Source organism: Dasypus novemcinctus, chromosome 7 (genome assembly GCF_030445035.2).
Source record: "Dasypus novemcinctus isolate mDasNov1 chromosome 7, mDasNov1.1.hap2, whole genome shotgun sequence".
Classification (NCBI taxonomy): Eukaryota; Metazoa; Chordata; class Mammalia; order Cingulata; family Dasypodidae; genus Dasypus; species Dasypus novemcinctus.
Window position 1 is genome coordinate 92,633,655 of NC_080679.1, and position 25,246 is coordinate 92,658,900.

At 38.5% G+C, this 25,246-nt stretch overlaps 1 long non-coding RNA gene across 1 annotated transcript; it reads right to left on the minus strand.

Annotated features, from left to right (window-relative positions):
* Positions 1-3,725: 3,725 nt before the first annotated feature.
* Positions 3,726-4,406, minus strand: LOC131279301 (uncharacterized). Its single transcript, XR_009186685.1, has 2 exons — positions 4,238-4,406; positions 3,726-3,943 (listed from the first exon to the last, which is right to left on the minus strand). It is a non-coding gene; the product is annotated as an uncharacterized lncRNA (long non-coding RNA).
* Between the last annotated feature and the right edge of the window lie 20,840 nt (positions 4,407-25,246).

Here is a 25,246-nt window from a genome sequence, read left to right on the forward strand (position 1 = left end):
GAAAGGAGCTGTTTTGCTTGCAGCTGTAGATACTCTGTTTTTTGGTGATGGGGGGTGTCCATCATCATTCTTTTGTTTGTTGTCCTGGGTGAGTCCAATGATACAAAGAGTAGGTGTTGGCTACAACTCTGCTGAGATCCAGGGCTCAACTGGCATATGAACAGAACTAAGATTTAAGTTTCTGGGACATATATTTAACAGGTATAATGTTAATTATAAACTCAAATTAAAGGGGTAGAAGAATCATGTTTAGGGAAATTATAAATGAGTCTAACTCTGTTACATTGGGGAAATAGATTGTCATATATTTCAAGGTAAGGCCCACTGACGGGGTGTATTAGCCAGTCAAAGAGTCCTGGTGCAAAATACGAGAAAATACCATCTGTTTCCAATATACAAATGGACAAACATAGGATAAACATTTTCATTACAATAAGGAGAAATTAGGAGGGAAATATGAGTCATGGGTTCTCTACAGTTCAGTAAACCTGCAGGGCATCCTCCATTTGATTTCAGTCTGAAAGTCATTCTTAAGATCATGGTTTCTTCTCCTTGGGGCCATATGGGGACCCACCCTTTCCACAGTCTTGACCAACAGCCATTTTCTTAGTTCCACCCTCACCAAGCATTTGGATGTTGACCAAGTACCAGACTTCTCCTTCCAAGAGAGTTGGAGTGATTGCCACACCTCACCCAATATTTGGGTTAGAGTCTTAACCCCCCTAGTACAGTGATGTAAAGACATTCTCCCTAAACTTTGGCATACATGCTCAACCCTGTCAGAGCAATGAGTTGACCACCTGGCCTTCCCTAAACTTTGGCATACAGGCTCAACCCTCTCAGAGCAACCAGTTAACCACCTGGCCTTCCCTAACCTCTCAAACCTTTAGGGTGTTGACCTTAACTGCCCTAATCCTTGGGGAATGTGCTCCACCCTCTTTGTATCCTGGGGCAGCAAAACTCTCCCAGAACATTGGACAGGAGCATCCACCCTCTTCAACTGCTGGAGAAAACTCACCCACTGTACACATGGGTGGAGTTCCTCTCTTGGCCCAAGGTGATGTCCTAACTCCAGATCTCAGTTTCCATGGTTTTCCTCTTGAAGTTATTTCCCTTTTAATCTCTCCTTTCCATGTTCCTTTTATTCCAGACTGACAGTGGATTTGTTGATACAGTTCTCTCAAAAAGTTTGTTGGTTTAGCATGCAGGAAGCAGGGGTCCAAGCCATCAGACAGTAAGACTTTCCACAAGTCTTTCCAACATAACTGCATCTACAATCCTGATTTATAAGTTCCAAGTTCAGTTAAGTCCTCCAATGGGCACTTTGTTCTGGGAGCTTGATTTCCAGAGGCTTGGAATTTCCAGAATCAGTTTCTGCTTCCTTTGTGCCCAGCAGTTCAGTCCTCAGCATGTCTCTCTCATCTAACATCTTGCTATAAGATGCAAGAAGAAGGTAAGCCACATTCCCTGGGTTTCCTTTGGAAATTTCTTCAGCTAAATGCCCAGGCTCATCATTTTCAAATTCTGCCTTCCATAAAACACCAGGAGTGAATCTTGCTAAGTTCTCTGCAACTTTAAAACACAGGTCATCTTTCCTCCAGTTTCCAATAATAGTTTCATCATTTACTTCCAAGACATCATAAAAAGTCTCTTTAGCATCCATATTGTTATCAACAGTCTCTTCAAAGCAATCTTGGTCTTTTCCATCAAGCATTTCACAATTCCTCCAAAAAATATCCCTTACCCAGTTATAAAACCATTCCAGCATTTCTGTAATTACAAAAGCACTTCCTCACTCCTCAGTACCAATTCTGTATTAGTCAGCCAAAGAGGTGCTGATGCAAAATACCAGAAAGCAATTGGTTTTTATAAAGGGTATTTATTTGGGATAGGGGCTTACGGATACCAGGCCATAAAGCATAAGTCAATTCCCTTACCAAAGTCTATTTCCACGTGTTGGAGCAAGATGACTGCCGATGCCTGCAAGTGTTCAGGCTTCCTGGGTCCCTCCCTTTCAGGATCTTGCTTCTCTCTGGGTTCACGGTTCCTCGCTAACCAGGGCTCCAGCTTCAACAGCAAACTCCAACATCAAAATTCCAACATTAAGAACCCTTAAATCTGTTCTTTGCCATGCCTTTTGTTTGTGAGTCCCCATCCACCAGGGGTGGGGACTCAATGCCCTAATCATAACTCAATCATTGGTAGGTACAGATCAGATTAAAACATAATCCAATGTCTAATTTTGGAATTCATAACCATATCAAACTGCTGCACAGGGTATTGATTTCAGGGGCTCTAGAGCCCTCAGGAGCACCCCTATTTGAGGCTTTGTTCACAGTGGCATAAACTAGGCTAATTTAATTTCTATCTCCATGAACATTTCATAGGAAACCACCAAGAGGCATATGACTGTTTCGAGGGAGAGGAAGCAGTGTAGCATGAGCTGATGCACAGAGTTTGAGTAACCTATCCTACCAGTCTACTTGTGCCTTTGTTTCCAGCTTGTGCCATAGCCTAGGGGCAGCAGCCAATCTAGAGGCAGGTATACTATATTGGACTCTATACATTGTTAAAAGGAAGCTCTTTACCTCTCAAGGATAGACATTCTCAAATAAGGATTTACTTTGACCTCTCAAAATGCTTCTAAGCTCACCTCCATCCATCCACATACAGAATGTTAGGGTAACATTTCTGAAGTTGGATATTTATTCTACAAAAGATTCTCAGATAAATATAGGAAGCCCAGTTAAATTTTAATTTCAGAAAATGAATTTTTAGTACAAATTAAGACCAAATATTGAGTGAGATATACCTATACTTTTTTAAAGTATTCATTTGTTTGATTTAACTGATTTTATGGTTTAAAAATCAAAATTAACTGGATATTTTTATTTTCTAAATCTGGCAATCCCAAGTCTACAAGATGCAATTCATTCTCTATACCATCAACAACTATATGATATTATTTCTTGTATGTGCAAGTCTGGTAGTAGAAGTAACATTTCTCATGATTATATCAAATGGACTACTAGAAAAACAATTTGCTCCCCAGCTCTACAACTCTGTTTTTTTGAGTTTAGAAGATGTAGTTATTAATGAAGGAATGCTCCCACAAAAATGCATAATAAGGATTACATTGAACTGGAAGCTGAGGCTCCTCGTGAAAGAAATCAACTGGCAAAAAACAGGAATGTTACATTCGTTGGTGTTCTGGTTATGTTTTACTATGTAATGAAGCACTCCAAAATCAGTGACTTCAGGAAATAACGTTTAATTTAATTTGCTCACAAATCTTCAATTTAGGCAGACTCCATGGAAACATCTCATCTCTGCTCCACTCAGAGCAGTTGGGATGGCTTGAAGGCTGGAGACTAATCATCTGGAGCCTCAGAACTCCCATGTCTCATGATTGATACTGGCTGTAGTCTGGTAGTTCAGCTGGCACTAGGACTGGAGCTCCTACATATGCCCTTTCCATATTGCTGCTTGGCTTTCTCACAGCATGGCTGCGGGGTTTCAAGGGAATCAAGAATCCCAAGAGAGAAAGCCTATGAAAACTCTATCACCTTGTCTAACCCCACCTTGGAAGTCATTTAGCGTCACTTCCTCCACATTCTATTTGTTAAATGCACATTACTAAGGCTGGCCCAAATTGAAAGAAGGTGAATTAAATTCTACCAGAACTATCAAAGAACTTAACATTTAAAAACCACCAATGTCTGCCCTCTGTTGACAAATTATTTATATTCCTTCCACATGAAAACATTCCCCTTCTCAAGAGTCATCATGTCCTTCTCAAATTCTCAGCAATTATGACATCAGGCTCAGACTGAAAGTCCAGGATCCCAGCATCTAAATCACCTAGATTCAGATGCAGCCATGCTTGTGGTTCTTTAAGTATGGCTCCTTCAGTACAGTTACTCTGGATTTGAAGACCTGTAAACTAAAGAGACCAGATAACTTGTCTCCACACATCCAATATACAGTGGATAAGATAGCTACTATTAACCCTCCTTTTCAAAAAGTAGGGGAACTGAGAAGTATACAAGAGAGTCTAGCCCGTTATACTGAAATCCAGTTGGGCACAAGTTTCCATAACATTGATTAAGACTCAGTTTCACTGCCTGGGAATGATACTTCATGGCTCTGCCCTATGAAATCTTGGCTCACCCTCTGAGTCATTCTTCCAGTTTCCATAAGAAATTGTCAGTGTTTATAGTTAAGTAGATTTCCCAACCTGCTTTCTGTCCATAATGGTTCAGAGGTCAAAAGGTCTCTTTTCATTTTGTAGTATCTCTGTCTCTTTTTACCCGTTGATGGTGGTTCTACCATAAAAAATTTCCTTAAAGTCTTTGTGACTTTCTTTGAATCTCTTTAGTTCATTCCATTAGATGAAAGTCAAACTCATAAATATCACTGAGATAAGAATTTCTCTAAATTAGGCTGCTATGAGACAACATCTTTAAGATTCTTAGAACCCCTCTTTTTAAAGGAAAGGTTCTATGAGGCATGCCCTTAATATTCTTAGACTTAACTCTTTCTGAGGCTTTCACAAAGGATTTTACATTCATATCCTTGGCTTCATCTTTAGCTCATAATTTCCTGACAGCATCCTGGATTTCAAATCTGCACAGAAGTTTTTTTAAAAATTACCATTGTGGTAGTTTAAACTTTTATGGACCCCAGAAAAGATCAGGTCCTTAAAAATAATCCTTCCTATGGGTGTGGACCCACTGTAGATGGGACCTTTAGATTAGATTACTTCATTAGGAGGGGAACCATGGTGGGCATTAATTCCCTTACTGGAGTTCTGTATAAATGGAATGAATACAGAGAGAGATAGAAACCCAAAGAATCTGAGAGAGACAGCCCTGGAAGCCAGAAGTAGAAATCAATGGAATGCAAAAGCATGGAGAGGAACCCACAGAAGTTGAGGGAGAGAGCCATGGAAACCCAGGAAGCTGAAAACAATGAGACCCAAAGGAGAAAGGAGATACCACCGAATGTCTTTCCATTTGACAGAGGAGTCCAGGATTGGGGAGAGAGAGTCGCCTGATACCTTAATTTGGACGTTTTTCTCAGCCTCAGAACTGTAAGCTTATAAATTAATAAACCACCATTGTAAAAGCCAATACATTTTGAGTATACTGCTTTCTGCAGTTTTTAGCAAATTAAACAAGCATTGTTGGCCAACTGGAAGGACTGGGAATGAAAACCGGTTTTTTGTTGTTGTTGTGTTTTTCCAAACACAACAATACCACAACTTTTATACCTAATTTCTTTCTCAGTTTATCTCTTTTCTAACATTTTACTATAGGCAACTCTAAGATGCCAGGCAACACCTTCAACACTATGCCCAAACATATCCTTAGCTAGAACAACCAGTTCATTGGGAATATTTTCTACGTTACTGCATATAACAGTGTTGCCAAAATTTCCATCACCACATAGCAGAGCTTTCAGCTTGCAATATTTTCCTCACTTGCTTTTAAGCCCTCACCAACAGACTTTTCATGAGCCATCAGTCTTCTGATAACAGTCTCTTTAAGGTACTTTTAAGTTTTCACTAACATCTTTCCCATGGTCTGTCTTAGTTTGCCAAGGAGCTGCTGATGCAAAATACTAGAAATGGGTTGGCTTTTAAAATGGGAATTTTATTTGGGGTAAATCTTACAATTCTGAGGCTGTGAAATGTCCAAATCAAGGCATCAGCAGAGATGCTTTCTCACCAAATTCAGCTACTGGTGGTCCTGCCATGTGGTGAAGAGATGGCCACCAATCTCTGCCAAGGTCCCTGCCTTTCCCTCCAGAATCTACCATCTCTTGGAGCTCCGCTGTGGGCAACATGGCATAGGGCTTGTCTTTTCCTGGGCCTCCTCTCTCAGTCTCAACTCTGCTCCACTTTCTTTCCAAGTTCAGCTGTGGACTATCAGGCATATGGCTTATCTCTTCAGCCTTGAGCGGCTCTGTGGGTCCAGCCTCTGGGGGCTTCATGCTTAAGCTTTGGCTCCCAGTGATCCTTGAGTTCTCTCTCCTGTGGCAAGATCACATGACATGTGAAAGAGATGCCTTTTTCTGCATCTCTCTTTCTGTCTCCATTTATATAAGACCCAGCAAGAGGGCAGAGACTCAACCTGAGTCACACCTCACTGACATAGTCCAGTCAAAGGGGTCTCATACCAACAGGAATAGATTAATTCAAAAACCGACTTTTTCTTTTTGGGATTCATTAAAGAATTTCAAACTGTCACAGGGTCCTTCAAGATTCTGCCCACAAGCCAGTTCCAAAACCACAGCCACATATTTTAGGTTTTTCTTATGACAGTACCCTACTACGAGTACCAAAACATGACCTCTGTGGCTGAGTAACAAAACAAGCCAAACGTTAATAGTATAAAACAACAATGTTACTTTTGCTCACAAATCTGCAATTTGGCCAACTGTTGACTGGGACATCTGTCTGCTATACTCACCATCAGTTAATGTGGCTCAAAGACTGAAGTTTGGGATTCATGCTGAAAATGTATCACATTTTTGGATCAGCATGTTACTTCTGCTTCATTCTACTCATAAAGTGAATCACTAGGTCCAGCCCATATTCAAAGAGGGAGGAATTAGACTCCATAACTTAAAGGAAGGAGTATCAAAGAATGTGCATGAGTGTTTTAAACCCAAGACTGATGGCAAGACTGATTCTAATTATGAAAGGTAAACCCAGCAGTATATCATGAACCTAGAAGATTCTCTGCGATGTCTCCTAATGCTTCACAGCCAGTAGGAAAATTAATGGAAATTTACAGCAACCCAATACTGGTGAGACCACTAAACTTCCATTTCACCCTTCCAGAGTGGATAGCTACATAACACAGTCAGATAAATAGTAAAGAATCCCAGCTGAGTAGCTGACCAAGGGCAAAGGGAAACACAAGGAAGGGAAGGAATAAAGTTTTAAATGACAACTGTGGCCTCATGACTAGTGCAGAATGAGGATGGTAATAGCTTCTTTCTTATAAATGTATTTGTAATGTATTTGTAAGGTGTTGTGTGTTGGTTATGTTGAATTGAGTGATCCTCTCTTATTAGCCTGCTTATATTACGATGGACTTCCAGAAGGATGTCCATTCATGGGGCAAAGGCAGAGAGGCAGAAAAGAGGGTTCTTATAGAGAGGGGAAAGGAGCCTCGGGGTTTGCTATCTCAACGTACCATCGTTTCTTATTTTCTGCTCAGTCACTTATGCCGTCCGCTCGACCCCGCTGAGGCGGGGAGACAGGGGACGCGTGGAGAGGGTCAGTAAGAGCCGGACTGGAGAAGGCGCACCCAAGTACTCAGAGGAGACAGAAACAAGAGAGGAGGATAGGAAAGAGCACCCAAAGTAGGTTCCCGGCAGTCTCAACTCCAGCAACGAGGTGAGCGGCGAATGGAGCAAAAGTTCTCACACAGAGTCCACTCTGGAGACACAGGCTTGGTAGCGCAGGTCTGGTTTATTGAGGAAATGCGACCGTTTTATGGGCATTTAAGGGGAAGGACCGTGTGAGAAGTTCATTAGATGATATTGGGCGGAGTGAAACGTAGGTCAGAGCTCTAGTGCTGGTTGCCATGCCCTTATCAGGTTTGTGCGGGTCTGTGCTCACTCGGTTTCAGTTGCCTTTTCCTTGAAACGGGCTGGTTTCCAGTATATGCTGAGTTATTGCCCCAGGCGCTCTTTTGTTACTTTCCTGCGATTTGGTTGCCCCAGGCGCCATTTTGATAGCTCTAGGCGCCATCTTGCGTTAGGGACTTTCCCGTGGGGGGAATTCTCACGGTAAGGTACTTAACTTTTCCCTTTCTATTTTACCTACCATATATAGATGATGGTTATCTTCATAGTTTAGTCTTTAGGTCACAGGATATCAAGGTATGATGGCAATTGAACTAGAAGAGTTGATAAATTTATGGATGCACTCTTTTTGGGTGATTAGGAAAACCAATTTTATTTGTAAAAGAGGTATAAATTGTGTTCTCTTAGCCTGGAGGATCTTGTTGTGGCTGCTGTTATTGTTTGAAGTTGAAGTGTAGTTAGAATGGTATATATGGGTTTTTATTAGCCAAGGAATAGATTGTGGTAAGTATAAATCATTGCCCCATGTGCTTTTCTGTGTACCTTCCTGTGTCACCTGCAAAACTAAATCTACATTGTTCAGGTTCCCTTGCAGTGACAGATTTGATTTAAATCAGTTCTATCAATAAGATGCAGTTGTTCAAAACTCAGAAGACAAATGTGATGTGGTGGCCATCTTCTCATGACTCTTGGTGCTACCACATAGAGTTAAAGAAGAATGTGAATAAATAGTTATCACATTCAACTGTAGAGACAACAAGTTTGTGGTGTTGAAAATAAGTGATGGCTGAAGTAGCAACTTTGTAATCTCTGGATTGTAATACAGTAAAATGTTCTTGAACTTTACAGACCATTTTGGCCCTCTGACTTCCACCCCTCCCATCCTTCCAAAAAATTTTAAGAACTAATCTGGGTTTATTAAAACCCTTCCATTTAACTATACCTAGCATTGTTTCTATTTCCTAAACTGACTGCTGAGTGACGGTAGCTTAGTACCAAAATGAAATGAACATAGTAAAAGAAAGAAAATTAGAGCCAAATCTCATTTGTGAGCCAAGATGCAATATACAGAAATACATCAGGAGGAAATGATACTTATATCAGGATCAAGTATATTTAATGTCAGGAACTTTAAAAATGGTTCAACCTCATAAAATTTATGAATATAACACTCTCCTTCACTGGTTACAGGGAAGGAAAATACAATAGATACAGAAAAATGATCTACTAAAACTTTATCTTCCATTCATAAAACTATATTTCAGCAAACTTTAAATAGAAAGGAACTTCTCATTTAGTGGTAAAATTTTATAGAATTTGAAAAATATAAAAAGAAAATAACTTTTAGTAGCAGAAAATTTTAAGGCACCAAGGGACAGAGCTAACAAAAAATGTGTAAGACCTTTATGATGAAAAATAGAAAAATTTACTGCTTTCTATAATGAATAATTGGAGAAATAGACCATGTTCATGGATAGGAAGACAATATCACAAAGATATCATTTCACCACAAATTAACCAATGAACTTAATACAATTACATTCAAAATTCTGAAGGATTTTTTTATTCACCTTAGCAAGTTGCTCCAGAATTTCATAAGATAAATTGCCAGAGATGACTAAAATGATTTTAAAAAAGACTAAGGAGGAAAACTTACCCTACACTATATCAAGACCATTATAAAGCAAGAATAATTAGCACAGTAATTTAATGGTAAATGGGGAGAAAATTTACCGATGGAAAGAAATAGAGAGCTCAGAAACATACACACACATTTAAGAAAATTGACATATGATAGAATTGGTATTACATAGCAGTAAGGAAATGATCTATTTATAGAAGCATACTGGGACTAATTGGTTATTCACAAGAAAACATAGAAATAGATACCTATCTATACCCAAAAAGTAAATTCCAAGTATATAACAGAATTTAAGGGAGAGAAGGGAAGGATACGATAAAACATTTAGAACAAAATGCAGGAAAATATTAACATTTGCTTTGGCAAGATCTAGCTAGTTAGAATATGTGCATCTCATTCAACAGAGAAACTGCACCTGCTGGAATACATCTGAGAGAAACTCTGACACATGCACAAAATGAAACATGTACAAAAATATTCATTACCACATAGATGGTAATATTGAAAATATGGAAGTAACAAAAGAAGGGACTAGATACACAGTGCAATACATACAATCAAATGTTACATAGTATTTAAAATTAATAACCTTGAACTATATGTTTCAATATGAATAAATCCCCAGAGCAATATTGAATGAAAGGGCAGAAATATGTGTAGAGGGTTTGTAAAACAAGTAAAGCAATTTTTTAGGGCACATACATTTGTGATAATAAAATAAAAACATGAATGGAAACAATAAATACCAAGTTTGGAGGATGTCTTATCTCTGAGAAGACCGAGAGAAGAAAAGAATTGAACTAGGCCAAAGAAGGAGCTTCCACTGTATCCATAATATTTTACTTCTTTAAAAGCAAGTCTGAAGCAAACATTGGCAAAATGTCAAGGTTTTATTTAAAGTTGGATGGGACACATAACTGTTTTTTTTTTTTCTCTTTCTTGCAATATTCTTCTGTATAGTTGAAGTAATCAACTTTAATTAGTAAATGATGTGTATATATAAATCAGGGCCATAGTTATTAACCTGAGAATGAGAAAGAGAAAATGAAAGATGTTGGTTGGGACAATGCCTTCTTAAGACCTACCCTTATCATAATGAAATGAGCTCAGTGGACCCAGCTCAGGAGACAGTGATAGGACTTACTTCATCATGAACATACAGCAGAGATGATGATGCCTAAAATAAGCCACAGTGACAGGATCAGAAGTCCTTACACCCTGACTATCCCCAGCAAGGAAAGCTGTTCCAAATCACCACTTGGGATGTTCTGATGGGAAAAAAAGGACCTCCTCTATCAAGACTCCCTTTGTTCTCAGGAAAGTGCTATCAGCTAAGCTGTTATAACTAACAGAGCTCAAAGCAAAGTAAAAGCTTTCTTTCTCTCTTTGCCTACCCCTCCAAAATTGTTTGATTTACCTATTCAGTTGTTAAAAAGCCCATTGTGTTATACATCTGCACTGTGTTGATATCAAAGTAAGTTGATGGTACTTTCTGTAATTATGAGGAAAAGTATGGATATTGTTTGATGTGAAAAGTTCATGTGCATGCAGATTGACTGGAGAAGCAAATAAACACTTGGCAGAGTTTAGCATGTAGATATTGTGGATCTGCCTGGAATTTATGGGTGCGTCTGGCTTTTCTCCAAAGAGGTAACCCAGAAGGATTCATCTCTAGAAGTAAAAGAAGGAATGAGAACGAATAGAAGTAAATATGAGAATCTTCATTTTATTAGCTTTCTTTCTTATTTCACTAGCAGGGGAGACTAACTGAACCAGAAAATAAGAACAAAAAGACAAATTAGCAGCAATAACAGGAGGTTTATGAAATGATCAAAATGTAGTAGGAAGGCCTCCTGAAAATGCAGTAAGATAGGAGTCTGGGAAACTGGACTCCACGTATTAATTACCACCTCCATGTTATTCAGTCATCTCATCTATGAAGTAAGGATTTGGGGCTAGATCAGTGTTTCTCAAATGTGCCCCTTAGGCCATCTGTGTCAGAATCATGTAGGGGTACTCATGCAAATACAGACTCCTGGACCACACTATAGACCTGCAGTACCAGCATCCATTGTACAGGACTTACAAGATGCACTTTAACTGGTTCTCCATTAGTTTGAGGTCCACTGTATACCAGATTTTAAATGCTCCTTCCTATGCCAATATTTGATAATGGAGCATGATTCCATTGGACTATGTCTCTATCTATATTCTATGACATTTCCTGCATTCTGTAAGAGAATTAATCTGTTTGTTTGCTTAAGTTTTTGGTGTAGTTTTCCAAAGAATGCAAATTATGATCTGTCCCCTGAAAAGACATCTATAGTTCCTAGTGCAGAGAGCTCTCTCTTGAAATATGTTGATGATGCTAATGAAGATAATAACAAATAGAATAGATATTTCTTACACTTTGGTACACGAGCATGTAATCTCCTGAGATGTAACAGGATAGGGATATTTAGAAAGGTTTTTTTAGAAAAAGAAGGTAAACTCTTTCATAGGAAATACCCAGGAATAGCTTTCTTAGGTTACTCCCTTCTATGGTCATCTTCAGTATTTCACTGTGTTGATTCTAGTTCGGTTTCTATAAATTTTCTCTCTACTCCTTTTCTTTCATCACATATTTGTTAAGTATTTAAATGTCAGGAGTTCTACTTTATACATGGGGTGGTAAGATTAAAAAGAGACATTGTTAAGTGGCTCCAAGCAGAGATTATATAAATGCAAAGCTTGAGTGTGAGTACCAGTTTGCTGTATTAGAAGAATAGGCAGGAGACCTGAGAGGCTGGACTGATCTGGAAGTCAAGGGGAAGAAGTACAGGAAGAGGTATAAGCCAGTGCTGGGTCATATCATGCAGAGCTTTGTAGCTATTGTGAGGACTTTGCCTTATATGTGGACGGAGATGAGATGCCAATGGAAGTTTTCAAGCAGAGATGAAAGACATGTATTGCAGTGGTAATAAGGTCCTGGGATACTTTCTATAAAGGGCTTTCTTACAAAATATAAATTCTTGTTTTTTGTGAGAACATGCTGTGGTAGGCAAATTCTAAAGATATTCCCCCAAGATTCCTATTCCCAGGTTATTCAATCAAGCACTAATCTAGGTACAGCTGGGAAGGGATTTCACAGATGGAATTAAGGTTACTAATCAGCTGACCTTAAAATAGGGGGATTATCTAGGATTAACTGGGTGGGCCCACTATAATCATATGAGTCTTAAAAGCAGAAAAGGAAGGCAGAGAGGCAGTCAGAGGGATGTGCAAAGAGGAAAGCAGAGGAGAAGATAAGCCAGAAAAGGGAAATTAGAGAGATTCAAAGTGTAAGAAGTTCTCAACCCAGAGCTGGAGTTTGAGATGGAAGAAGGGAGCAGTTCACAAGAAAGAAGCACAGAAGCCGAGAACAATCCCTGGCCAATAGCCAGTAAGGAAATGGGAACCATTGCTGCCAACAATCTGAATGAGCTTGTTAATAAATTCACCCCCAGAGACTCCAGACAAGCGCACAGGCCTGCCGACATTTTTATTTCAGCCAGTGAAATCTGAAACAGAGAACCAGCTAAGCCATCCTATGCCCAGATTTCTGAATCACAGAACTGTGAGATAATAAATGGGTGATGTTTTAAGGCACTAACTTAGTCGTAATTTGTTGTGGCAGCAATATTAAACTAAAACATATATAAAAGATAAAAGATCTAAACATTGGATTTATCTAACATTTCATTAAGAACAAGGTCTGTGCCTTATTCGTCTATGTGTATAAATATCTTAGTTCAGGCATGACTCAGTATAAAAGAATGAATTAATGAACTGCAGCAGGAGCCACATATTGCTTCACTGGATAAAGATATCAAAATAATTTACTGTGGGAATCTTGCCTCTTGTATCATTTACTAAATAATTTACATTCTGGTGGATTCAAAAAATCTAGAATACGTTAGAAAAAAGTAAAATATATCAAGGACTAGAGAATAAATATAAATACAGCATTTGCACTATCTTTTTTTTCATAGCTGTATATTTTTTAAAAATAAAATTAAAGCTTGTGAAACACTGAAATAAAATGCGAGAGTATAGGTGTATAGGACAAACTCTATAGGTCCACGAAATTGTCTCTATTCTTGGTCTCATGTATTTTGCTATTGTTCTATCTACCACAGAATTCAAAGCAGACCTGTTTCATGGTAAACTTTTTTAAAAATTCCATATCAACATAAGAGACAATTGGTGGAAGTCTCCCAGGCTCTTTGAAACATGAAAGACCATTCTTAGATGCCTCAAATCTTTCGTAACTCAGAGTGCTTGCTCTCATCTGAACATCCTGAGCATGGTGTCTCTCCTATTGGGCAATTTTTTTTTTCCTGATGCATTATGTGAACACATGTAAGCCCAAGTCATTGATGTCAAACCCCAAACTCTGCCTATATATCAATGATACAAGTTCTTCCTTGCTACTTTCATCCATAATTGCTCTCCCCCTGCCCCCCTTATGCTTGTTCACTCCTCAATATTAAGGATTTTTGGATGAGGGTGCCCCCTCTGTTTCTGATTGAGAGGGCATTAGATCTCATGGAGCAGATGGATGGAAATGTCTTGCTTGCAGTAGTGGATACTCTGTTTTTTGGAGTGAGTGTTGTCCTTTTGTTAGTTGTTCTGGATGAGTCCAGTGAACCGGAGAATAGGTGTTGCAACTCTGCTGAGATTCAGGGCTCAACAGACATATGAACAGACCAAAGATTTAAGTCTCTGGGACATATATTTAATGAGTATAGTGCTAATTATAGGTTCAAGTAAAAGGGGCAGAAGAGCAATGAATGTGTAAGGAAATTACATTGGGTATCATATATTCCAAAGTAAGGCCCACTAACAGGGTGCCATATTCCTTAGAATCGCCTATAGTGTCTAAATGTCTCTAGAGCCCTCAGAAGCCCTGCTGTTTGAGGCACTGTTTATGTGGCAGTCAGTGAGAGCTTGCTGAGATGTGCATAAGCATACACTCTGGAATGACCTCCCAAATCACTTTGAAATCTTTTAGCCATAAAAACTCATTTGTATTCAGTATTTCCCCCTGTTGCTCAAGGGTTTTTTTCTAGATGCATTGCTAGTTGGCACTTGGTAACAATGCCTCAATACCAAGAAAGCTCCTCACTGGGAGTCATGTTTCACACCAGAAGGAAGGTAGTACATTTATATGCTGGTTTGGCTTAGAGAGAGGCCACATTTGAGTAACAAGGAGGCTTTCAGGAGGTAACTCTTAGGCATTACATAATACTAGGCTATGTTTCAATTTCACAAGAACAAAGTTCATAAGTACAACCAACAATATCAAGGACCTGGTGTAACGATCTGTCTCCCTTTGCTCAGCACTGCCCATGTTTTCCGGGGATTCTTAACACTCTATTAGAGAATGTAGCAGGACTTCGCAGGATGGGAATTCAATATTCCTTCGGTCATTGTGTGGGTTTCCACCACCAACATAACGCAACACCCCATGGCCACTTGAACATATTCATATGCCATAGAGGGATGCCCCAGATGCACCCAGCCCCACACATCCCCCATCACCAGCACCACACACTATTATAAAGGCAGTGGCCATCAGAGATTCTGAGGGGAAAGAATAGGAGTAACATGGAGCATTTTGGGGACATTGGAATTGTCCTGCATGACACTGCAATGGCAGAAACAGGCCATTATACATTCTGTCAAAACCTATAAAATTGTGTGGTGCAAAGTGTAAACTATAGTGTAAACTATAGTTCATGATTAGTAGACAATACTTCAATATGTATTCATCAATTGCAACAAATGCACCACACTAATGAAAGAAGTTGTTAATGGGGGAAATTGTGGGAGGGGAGAAAGTGGGGTACATGGGAATCCCCTATATTTTTTAATGTAACATTTATGTAATCTAAAGCTTCTTTAAAAATAAAAAAATTAAAAGAAAACTTGAATTCTGCATTTTTCTGTAAGGCATCCATGCCATTTACAAGCCTATCAAAAAATATAGTGAGAACTGCCCCCACAAGGTCTAGGCTTCAGTGAAGATGATGAAACACACTCTGAAATAAATAGCTTCATTCAAACCAGAACTTAAAAACACCAGATTGATCCACTGGCTTCAAACAGTTTTTCAATGGCAGCTGACAGCGGCATCCTGTGGAGCTCAAAAGATGGTCTTGTCTTATTTGAAGCAGGGCCTTGCAGTTAGACATAGCTGTCATTCAGAACACTTCAGAAAGCCCTTCTCCATCTCTTTCACTTCCTCTTGAAAATTTTCCTATATAATTGATCAATTCAGGAAAATTGAGGGAAAATTCAGAGTCCAATCGTCCATATACATTTTTATATATTCCAGACCATCATTTCTTGCATGACTAAACATACTAAAAGCATATACTTGCCTCCTTCCTAGATTCTCCAAACCACAAAAGATTATAACCTTAATTTTTAAAATATATTTCTTTTTAGAAGATATTGAATTTCATTAAAATTGTGGAGCATTTTCTATTACTTGAGACAAGGGGTATTTTAAAAAGCAAATAAAACAGCTTGCTATTGTAAAAGACCTTCAATGGGCCATCATTTAATCACTTAATAAACTACTGAATATCTACTATCATGTTCCAGATTCTGTACTTTGCTTTGGAAAAATGGTGATTAATAGGATGTAGTCTTGGCCGCAGACTTGGCCCAGTGGTTAGGGCGTCCATCTACCACACGGGAGGTCCGCGGTTCAAACCCCGGGCCTCCTTGACCCGTGTGGAGCTGGCCCATGTACAGTGCTGATGCATGCAAGGAGTGCCCTGCCACACAGGGGTGTCCCCCGCGTAGGGGAGCCCCATGCGCAAGGAGTGTGCCCCGTAAGGAGAGCCGCCCAGCACGAAAGAAAGTGCAGCCTGCCCAGGAATGGCGCTGCACACACAGAAAGCTGACACAACAAGATGACACAACAAAAAGAAACACAGATTCCCGTGCCACTGACAGCAACAGAAGCAGACAAAGAAGATGCAGCAAATAGACACAGAGAACAGACAAACGGGGTGGGTGGGGGGAGGGGAGAGAAATAAATAAATAAATAAATCTTTTAAAAAAAAAATAAGATGTAGACTCTGACAAAAGTTCATAATCTAATCAATTTTTTTCCGCACACAGCACATTTGCATCCACCAAATAATGAACAGACCCCATTTTAAAGTTATTTCCTACAGTTAAGATTATCCGGGTTCATCTCAGTTGAGGAATGACAAATTTCTTGGTAAATTATGAACTGACCCTTTCACCTACTTTCAAATGGATTTTTATCATCTATTATTTATCAATCGGTCTCTGGGGTAGAATCAAATCAATGTATTTTTTTCTGTCTTCTTACAGGCAATCATAGTTCTTAGAACTGAAATGTACTGAGGGACTCATCGCTGTTATCCTTAAATAATCTCTATAAATAGTATAAAAGTTAAAGACCATTTCTGTCAGGGTTGAAATAGGTGCCAATAGAGACAATAAGGGTCAAACAGAGGGAGAGATTACCCTGGGGTCCCTTTAAGTCCTACAAGTTATTCCAAAAAAAAAATCATAATTGTACATTTAAAATGCTCTAATAATAGTACCTTTCGTAAGTTGTAAACAGTTCTAATGGCGATTCGGAGAAGCCATCTTTAAGCATGGTAACATTAAATGCAAACTACACACTTGTCACTTTTCTTCAAGAAGTTGAGGCCTTTTGCTTTTGAATTAAAATAAGTAATATTTAATGAGTAGAGGAATGGATAGAAGCAGAAACAGAGGTTCAGAGAAAAAAAATGAGAATTCCTCTCCTCTGACAACCTTATAGCTGAAAGCAAAGAAAGATGAAATATGAGTCTCCTTCTGAGAATGAGATCTCTTGTAGAGAAGATGCCAGGTAAGAACTTCTATCACTGTAATCTCTTTTCCAGAAAATCTTGAAAATCATTAAATTCCCCTCTTTCTTAATGTCAAAAATTCATAAGGATGTGATTCTGGGGTTTGTATAATTATACATTGCTCTATTTTCCATAACCTAATAAAGCACATTATTTATAATAAAACAGCAACTAGACCATACATGATTGTTAGGCTCAATATCAGTTGTCCCTCATTAATGTTTCAGAGAAGCGATTAGCATTTTGAGGCAAACAAGGTGTACTTAGTTAGCGGGACATGACCCTGCTGTCACTATATTATATCTATGATTAATGATCTTCTCCAGTTTAAAGTTTGAATCATAACAAATAGATTATAAGTAAATGGGGTGGGGGGAGAAATGTGGGAAAGATGAAGCCTAAGGCTTGACTCATACATCACATTGCTCAACATTGAATTCAGTTCTTAGAGCAATTGACCTCAAGGTTGATGCTCAGATTCCAAGGCAGGAGTTTTCAACCCCAGCCACACAGGAAAATTACCTGGGAAGCTTGTTACCAACCCCATGTTCAGGTTCCACCTCAGCTTAATTAAATTCTCTGGAGGTGAAACCTAGGTACTGTGAAGTTTTCAGAGAATAAATGCCATAATATCCATATTTAAGAAATACAATTGGAGTCAGAAAAATAAAACAGGAAGATCTATATTTATTTAAATGTTATAATGATAACATATTTAAATACATGGTTTGAATTTTCTATATTGGCAGAATAAAAATTGTGTTTCCGTGACATACTCATTTATCCAGAGCTAAATAAATATTAATTTTTATTTTATTATATTATTATTGTATGAAAGAGTTTTATTTCACTTTTACCAATTCATTATAATCACAGCCAAATTTGAGAACATCAAAACCTATGAAGTGAGAAGCAGATGTGGCTCAACTGATAGAGCATCCATCTACCATATAGAGGGTTCAGAGTTCAAACCCCAGGGCCTCCTGACCCATGTGGTAAGCTGGCCCACACACAGTGCTGCCGCACACAAGGAGTGCCGTGTCAAGTAGGGGTGCCTCCGCATAGGGGTGCCCCATGTGCAAGGACTGCACCCCGCAAGGAGAGCCATCCCAAATGAGAAAAGCACAGCCAGCCCAGGAGTGGCACCACACACACACAGAGCTGCAGCGGCCAGATGATGCAACAAAAGAGACGCAGTTTCCCAGTACCACCGGATAATGCAAGCTGACACAGAAGAACACACAGAGAATGGACACAGAAAGCAGACAATGGGGGGAAGGGGAGAGAAATAAAAATAAATCTTTTTTAAAAAAAGAAAAAAACCTATGAAGTTACTGAGAGCTATTTTGGAATTATCTGCAAAAACTGTTTTGACCTATGTGCTTATATGTGTATATAAACTCATATACCTGCTCTTTTAAATAAGTCTAGCCAAGGAAACATCCAACCTGTTAAGAGGTTTTTTAATCAGAAAAACTGGGGAAGCAGACTTGGCCCAGTGGTTAGGGCATCCGTCTACCACATGGGAGGTCTGAGGTTCAAACCCCGGGCCTCCTTGACCCGTGTGCAGCTGGCCCATGTGCAGTGCTGATGCCCTCAAGGAGTGCTGTGCCACACAGGAGTGTCCCCCGCATAGGGGAGCCCCACACACAAAGAGTGCACCCCATAATGAGAGCCGCCCAGGGCGAAAAAAAGTTCAGCCTGCCCAGGAATGGCGCCGCACACACAGAAAGCTGACACAAGATGATGCAACAAAAAGAAATACAGATTCCCGTGCCACTGACAACAACAGAGGCAGACAAAGAAGAACACACAGCAAAATAGACACAGAGAACAGACAACCGGGGCAGGGTGGGGGGGAAGGGGAGAGAAATAAATAAAAAAATTTTTTTTAAAAAGAAAAACTGGAAATATTTAACTATTGTAGCCAGTGTTATCTAGAATAGGATATTTCACCAGAAATAAAACACAAATTAGGGTTACATTAAAATCTTCAGAAGCCCTAAGCATTGAAAAAGATTATGCTGTACCTCCAAGTTTAATTCAAAATAAATAAACACAATATTAGATAATTTTTTAAAATCTTCCATGTATGCTGATATGAAATAGCTTTTACCAAATTTCTTTATAGTATAATTCTGGATAACTTCATTGAAGTTGGACTTCTTTCAAAATGTTGGAGTCCCTAACAGTGTCACGCAGCTGACTGGGTGCTATATTGCTATATAATTCATGACCTTGTGCATGTATGTAATATTATTGGGTGCATATTTTTTTGAAAGCTTGTGTCTGGCACACCTCACAGCTATTGTGAAGGTGAGAAAGGGGAAGATAAAAGTGGTTGGATAGATAGAAGGTAGTTGATGATGAAGAAGAAGGAAGATAGTGATAGAGAGGTAAATAGATAGATAGATAGATAGATAGATAGATAGATAGATAGATAGATAGATAACATAGAAGGATGGATGAGAATTGCGAGCAAGAGAGAGAAATGAATAAGGATGGAATCAAATAGAATTTGTCAGGGTTTTCTTACCCCTAACTCTCCAACCCATGTCTCCTGTTCATTCTTTTTTTTCTCATTAAACTTCATTTTAATGGGTCTCAAAATTCAGTTCCTGCTTGTCTTCTCATCCCTCCATCCATCCATTCATTCATTGTTCCATTCATCCATCCATTCATCCATCCATCCACTATCCATCCCTCCATCTCTCCTTTTAAAAAATATTCCTAGTAATTCCCAAAGCTGGTGAATTGCCAATATCCTTAATAAAACAGTTTCGCAAAGACAGAAAACCCAATTTAAAAATACTTTCTAATTAAAGTTCTTAGTGACCTTCTTAGACATGGTGTAAATCATTCGATTTTGAAGTCAGATCAGTTGCCTACATCTTGCAGTTCTGTTAAAAATAATCGACATACACAGTTATGGAATGTATTCACTTTATTATTTCAGAGAGACATGATTGTTCACTTTGATAGTGTCACTTGCTAAATTTATTTTGCTGAATCCTCTCAATCCATATATTAGTATGTATTGTATGATGATAATTTTTGTGTGTCCAATGAGTTCAGTGAGTTGTGAGATCTTTTTAATGGTTATATTGAACCAGTTAATCCTTGTTCTTTTTCTCCACTAATAGTCTGCTAATCTGGTTTTCAAATCCTTTATAAATGAATTATTAACTTCAGTTGAGTTATTTTTAATAAAGAGAAATCAGAACAGATTCAGGCTCTTATACATATGTGAACCACTATAGTCCTTTTACATGTACTTTAGAAATAGCTAATAATCAGAAGAAATGAGGGAAGAAATCTTTATTTTCTAATAATATATGGTAGTTACCACTCAGGAAAAAAGTGAAGTTTCCATTGAATTTATTGAAACAAAAACAGTATTTAACCATATAATTAATTGATTCATTACTAATTTTATATAGTAGCAAAAGCATTTAATCTTGAGTCCTCTAGACCATTGGAATATATTGACATTGGAAATAATGAATTAAATTCTTGGGCATATTGGAAAAGTAAATACAATGGTGATATGTGTTATATAAATGTGTAGGTAGAAATCAGATTTTAAAATGGCTGGACTGATATATTATCTTATCGGTTATGTTTTTGTTGTTGTTTTTTTTTTTTTTAGATTCTTAATTTGCTGCCAAATTTTGTGCTTAGTTGGAGAGGATTTCATATGAATTTTTGTATGTTTATTTATGGTACTTTTTCACTAAAAATGCATCATTACCTTAGCAGCTGCCACACCACATGGAGCAGCATGTGTGCTTTTTAAAAGAGATCCAGAGCACCTTCCCCCAGAACCCAAAGCCAATATGCTTTAGGAAGCCTGCAGCAGATTCAGAATTTACCAGCAAGAGAATGTACAATTTAGATAATTTTGCAGTTTTTTCCAAGTAATAATTAATTTCTTTACCATGTCTTTTATCCTAAGTTTTCTATTTAAAATTACTCTTTCAAAAAATGGGGCAGGGGGGCAGTTAATACATAATGAAAGAGAGCTAAAAAGTTCTCATTTTTGCTTGGGCCCATTTTGGATGGAGCTTGGAACTGCCTCTACCTAAAAACAAAAACGTGAAAGAAAAATACAGAGATGGGTAATGGCGTGTGGTTCGTGAAGGAACTTTCCATTCTTTATATATTTGAGAGATTTTGCACCTTATTTCTTAGTGTGTGTCTGTGCATGTGAGAGAGAGAGATAAGGTATGGATACAAGTAATTCTATGTCTACTTATTCTCCCTTTGCTCAGATGCTCAAGTTCCTGTCCCCAGTTCCCATGCATGTCTTGAAAATCTAATTTGGATCCCCAACTCTATATGCTGGATTTTATGGCTCTTCTCCTGTAGTATGTTCCAGATTATATTTGTATAAAATGTATTCAGGGCTACTGCTTAGTTTAGAGAATTAGACAATCAAGCAATGCAGGCAAAGTGATCCATAAATGTAACATACTTTATATTTAATGTAAAGGATATTAAGCAATTAATTTCCTGACTTTTTTGTGAGACTACATGTTTTAAATAAAACGTTCAGTTTGTTTTAATGCTGTATGGTCTTTATAAGTAGATAAGACTTTATCTCATCTAGGCACATTAGTTCAAAATACATAGTAAAACTTCATAAATTCTCCTAGGAGTATATTTCTAATGTCTCTGGGAAAAAGAAAAGATACAATTTTGAAGAATGGTATCATAAGGAAAACAATGCACATTTCAAGATTCCTGAAACTGTTTCCACATGATTGTCTATGAAGAAAGTCAGGCATATAAGTGTATTTGTTTGAAGTAACAGGCATATGCTTAATATATGGTGTTCATTTTTTATACTCTTTGATTGTAAAACATAAATCCATAAAAATGTGGAAAGTAAGATGTACCAGAAAAGGAAAAAATATTTCTGAATTTGAAGCTGGGCCAGGGGGATCTAATCCTGACTAACACAGTTGGGAGAACATCCGTGGGCCCTAGATCCTTCAGTAGTAAAATGTATACAATGGATTAATTGAGGCATCTCATATTCAGTAGTTTGAGGACTGGACAGGTGATGTGAGGGAAAGGCTGAGTGATATTGGAGGTAGTATGATCAATAGCAAGTGACACATGGCCCATTATGCGTTGAATTACATCCTCCAAAAAGTATGTTGAAATCCTAACCCCCAAGTACCTCAGAAAATGACCTTATTTGAAAAGAGGTTCACTGTAGATGGAAAATTAGTTACATCAAGATGAGGCTGTAATTCAAAAGGATGGCTATCCGTATAAAAAGGGAGGAAACATAGGCACAGAGAGAATAACACCAAGTGAAGACAGAGGACACATAGGAAAGAATGCCATGTGAAGACTGAGGAGGCAGAGATTGCAGTGATGCATCTACGAGCCAAGGACTGCTAAGGAGTGCCAGCAAACACCAGGAGCTAGAAGAGGCAAGGAAGATCCTACCCTATGGATTTCCAATGGGGCGTGGCTCTGCCAACACCTTGATTTTGGACTTCTAGCTTCCAGATCTGTGAGACAAGAGATTTCCATTGTTTTAAGTCACCCAGCCTGTGGTACTTTGTTATGGCAGCCCTAGGAAACTAAGACAGATCCCATATCAGGGAGACAATAGGAGGTGGTAGGTCCTAAATAGGCCAAAGCCACTCAAGTCCAGGTGTTTGTGGCATATGGCAAGATAAGTCCCGTATGGCACATCTAACTCTAAAGAAATCCTGGAAATCCAGATTTGACTATAAAGCATTCTGAAACTTACACACAAATCATGAATTCAAGCTTTGCTCTATTTTGTTTTGTTTTTTAAACAAATAGATATGCAGGGCGTATCTGACTCATACCCAGGATTATCCCTAAGATGCTCTAAAATAAAATGCTATTAATTTTTGTCAGTGTGAATTCCAAGGGGCAAAAGACTACTAGGCTTGTTTGGCTTTGTTAATAGAATTTTTTTTCCCTTTTTTTTTAAATGGCCCTGGGTTTGAACCCTGGACCTCCCATATGGTAGGCAGACACTCTGTCAGTTGAGCCAAATCTGCTTCCCAGTAGAATTCTAAGTTAGGCAATAGTGGACATAGATTTGAGATCTGGGTCAGCTAGACCCACCCTCCCTAGATTTTTTATCCCAAAGATCCTGGTATTCTTACCTTTCATGAAAGCACACCAGTACTAAACTATTTATTTTGTTTTATTTCATGCATATCACACAATGTCAATCCATGGTCAAAATAATATACCAGAACACCACCAGGTCTCACTTTTGTTCTGCCTGGCCTTGTACAGAGCTTGGCAAGGTTGAAATCGCCAGGTTCAAATGGGAATTGGTACTGGAGAAATAGGAATTGGCTCTTGGTTCAATCTATGATCCAAGAGGCAGTGCTGGGAGGAGCAGCAAGGGCCAAGAAGCTGGTGGAGCTATGGGTAGAGGTGCCAGAGATACTGCCAAAGATCAGTGACTTGGAAGGGTGGCCCTGTCACTGGAGCTGTGGCTGCAGGCCATGGTGTAAGCTGGTTTAATTCTGCTGGATATCCTCTCTGCCTAGAGCGGCTTTCATTGGGTGAGGAATTTTATATTCTAGCTCTTTCCTTACTGCATCTTAGTAGTGCCTCTCAGTTCTCAATAGTTAAAGAGCATAAAGTCCAGCTCTTTCTTAGCCAAAGCTTGTCTAAGACACATGAAATTGAGGTAAGATTGTCATAAGGACATCTTGTCCTACACTAATGTACTCTGGTATGCAAAATCTGTCTTAGACCAACAGAGGCCGCCAGATTTTTGGATCGTGTTACCTTAGGTCCTCATAGAACTGCTTGCACTGAGTTTCACTTTAATATTAAACCCTCCAATTTTATTAAATATAACTAAGAGAGTCAGGGATATGACTGTACCTTGAAAAAATTCAGTATCATTTTCATTAGTTCACTCAAAGTTCCCTTTGTGAGCTTGGGAACTTGTTGCTATTTTGTCCAGGCAGTAAGGCAGCTCAAAGCCAAAAATTAAGTTTGCCATAATAGCTGGGTTATTCCATATGTTCACATACTTATATGTATTCTACCATTTTCCTTGTTTTTGAAAATCTATTCTGTGTGTGCTTGTGTTTGTGTGTGTGGTGGGAGATAATTAAATCCCATCTGGAAAGAGGAAGGGATGAAATAAATCCAATGAATGAGGTAAAATTTTAGGAGACAGCTCACTTTTTAAATCAGATACAAGGAAACTGAGACCAAGCCACTTTGAAGATAATAGAGTTGAAACAAAATACATTTATTTAGCTATCTTCTATTCATGTATACGTAATACTGTAATTCAGCAGTCTAAGAGAAGAGAACCTCCACACTACCAAGTCTCTGAGTCATTTGTAACTTTTATTGAATCATTAATATTGGCTGCATTCATTCTTCTGGACCTTCTCGGTAGTATTTTGATGATACGGTATCACAGTTAACCACATTCTCCTACCAAAGTCCTGCACCAAATTCCAGCTTCAATTATATTACCTTCTTAGCAATTCTAAGCATACCTTCCTCCTTTTTTCCTCCTTAGTAAAAAAGTTAGCTGGCTTGACCAGAATTTGACCTTTATTTCCACATGCTTTGGACCCAAATTAGAACTGGATAATATCCAGTCACAAGGAGGATGAAGGAATAAAGCAATCTCCTTTTGTGCAAGTTGGTGAGACTCTATTATGCCACATTATTTCAAAAGCTAGGACTCAGAAAAGAATCCTTAACACTTGCCTAGCAACACTTGGCCAGCCAATGGAGTAGGGGAGATTAATCCCTGAGCTTGTGTTCCTTTATCTGTAAAATGGAGATAATATTTATCTCAATGAGTAGCTGTTAAGTTTAAATGAGATGCTGTAAATGAAGCTAATTGTAAGTCTTTATTCAAAGGTAAATTTCCATTTTTTTCATTTTGACTGAGTGGAGCTGAGAATGGAGGGAGGTAGCTGGAGTCCTGGACTTGCATCTTAACTGACTCATTTTATCACCTTAGTCACTTAGCTTTCCCAGACTGCAGATTTCTTATGGAAAATTAGACATCTTATCTGCCTTAGTAGATTGGTGGGCATATACGTTAATTGAAAACACT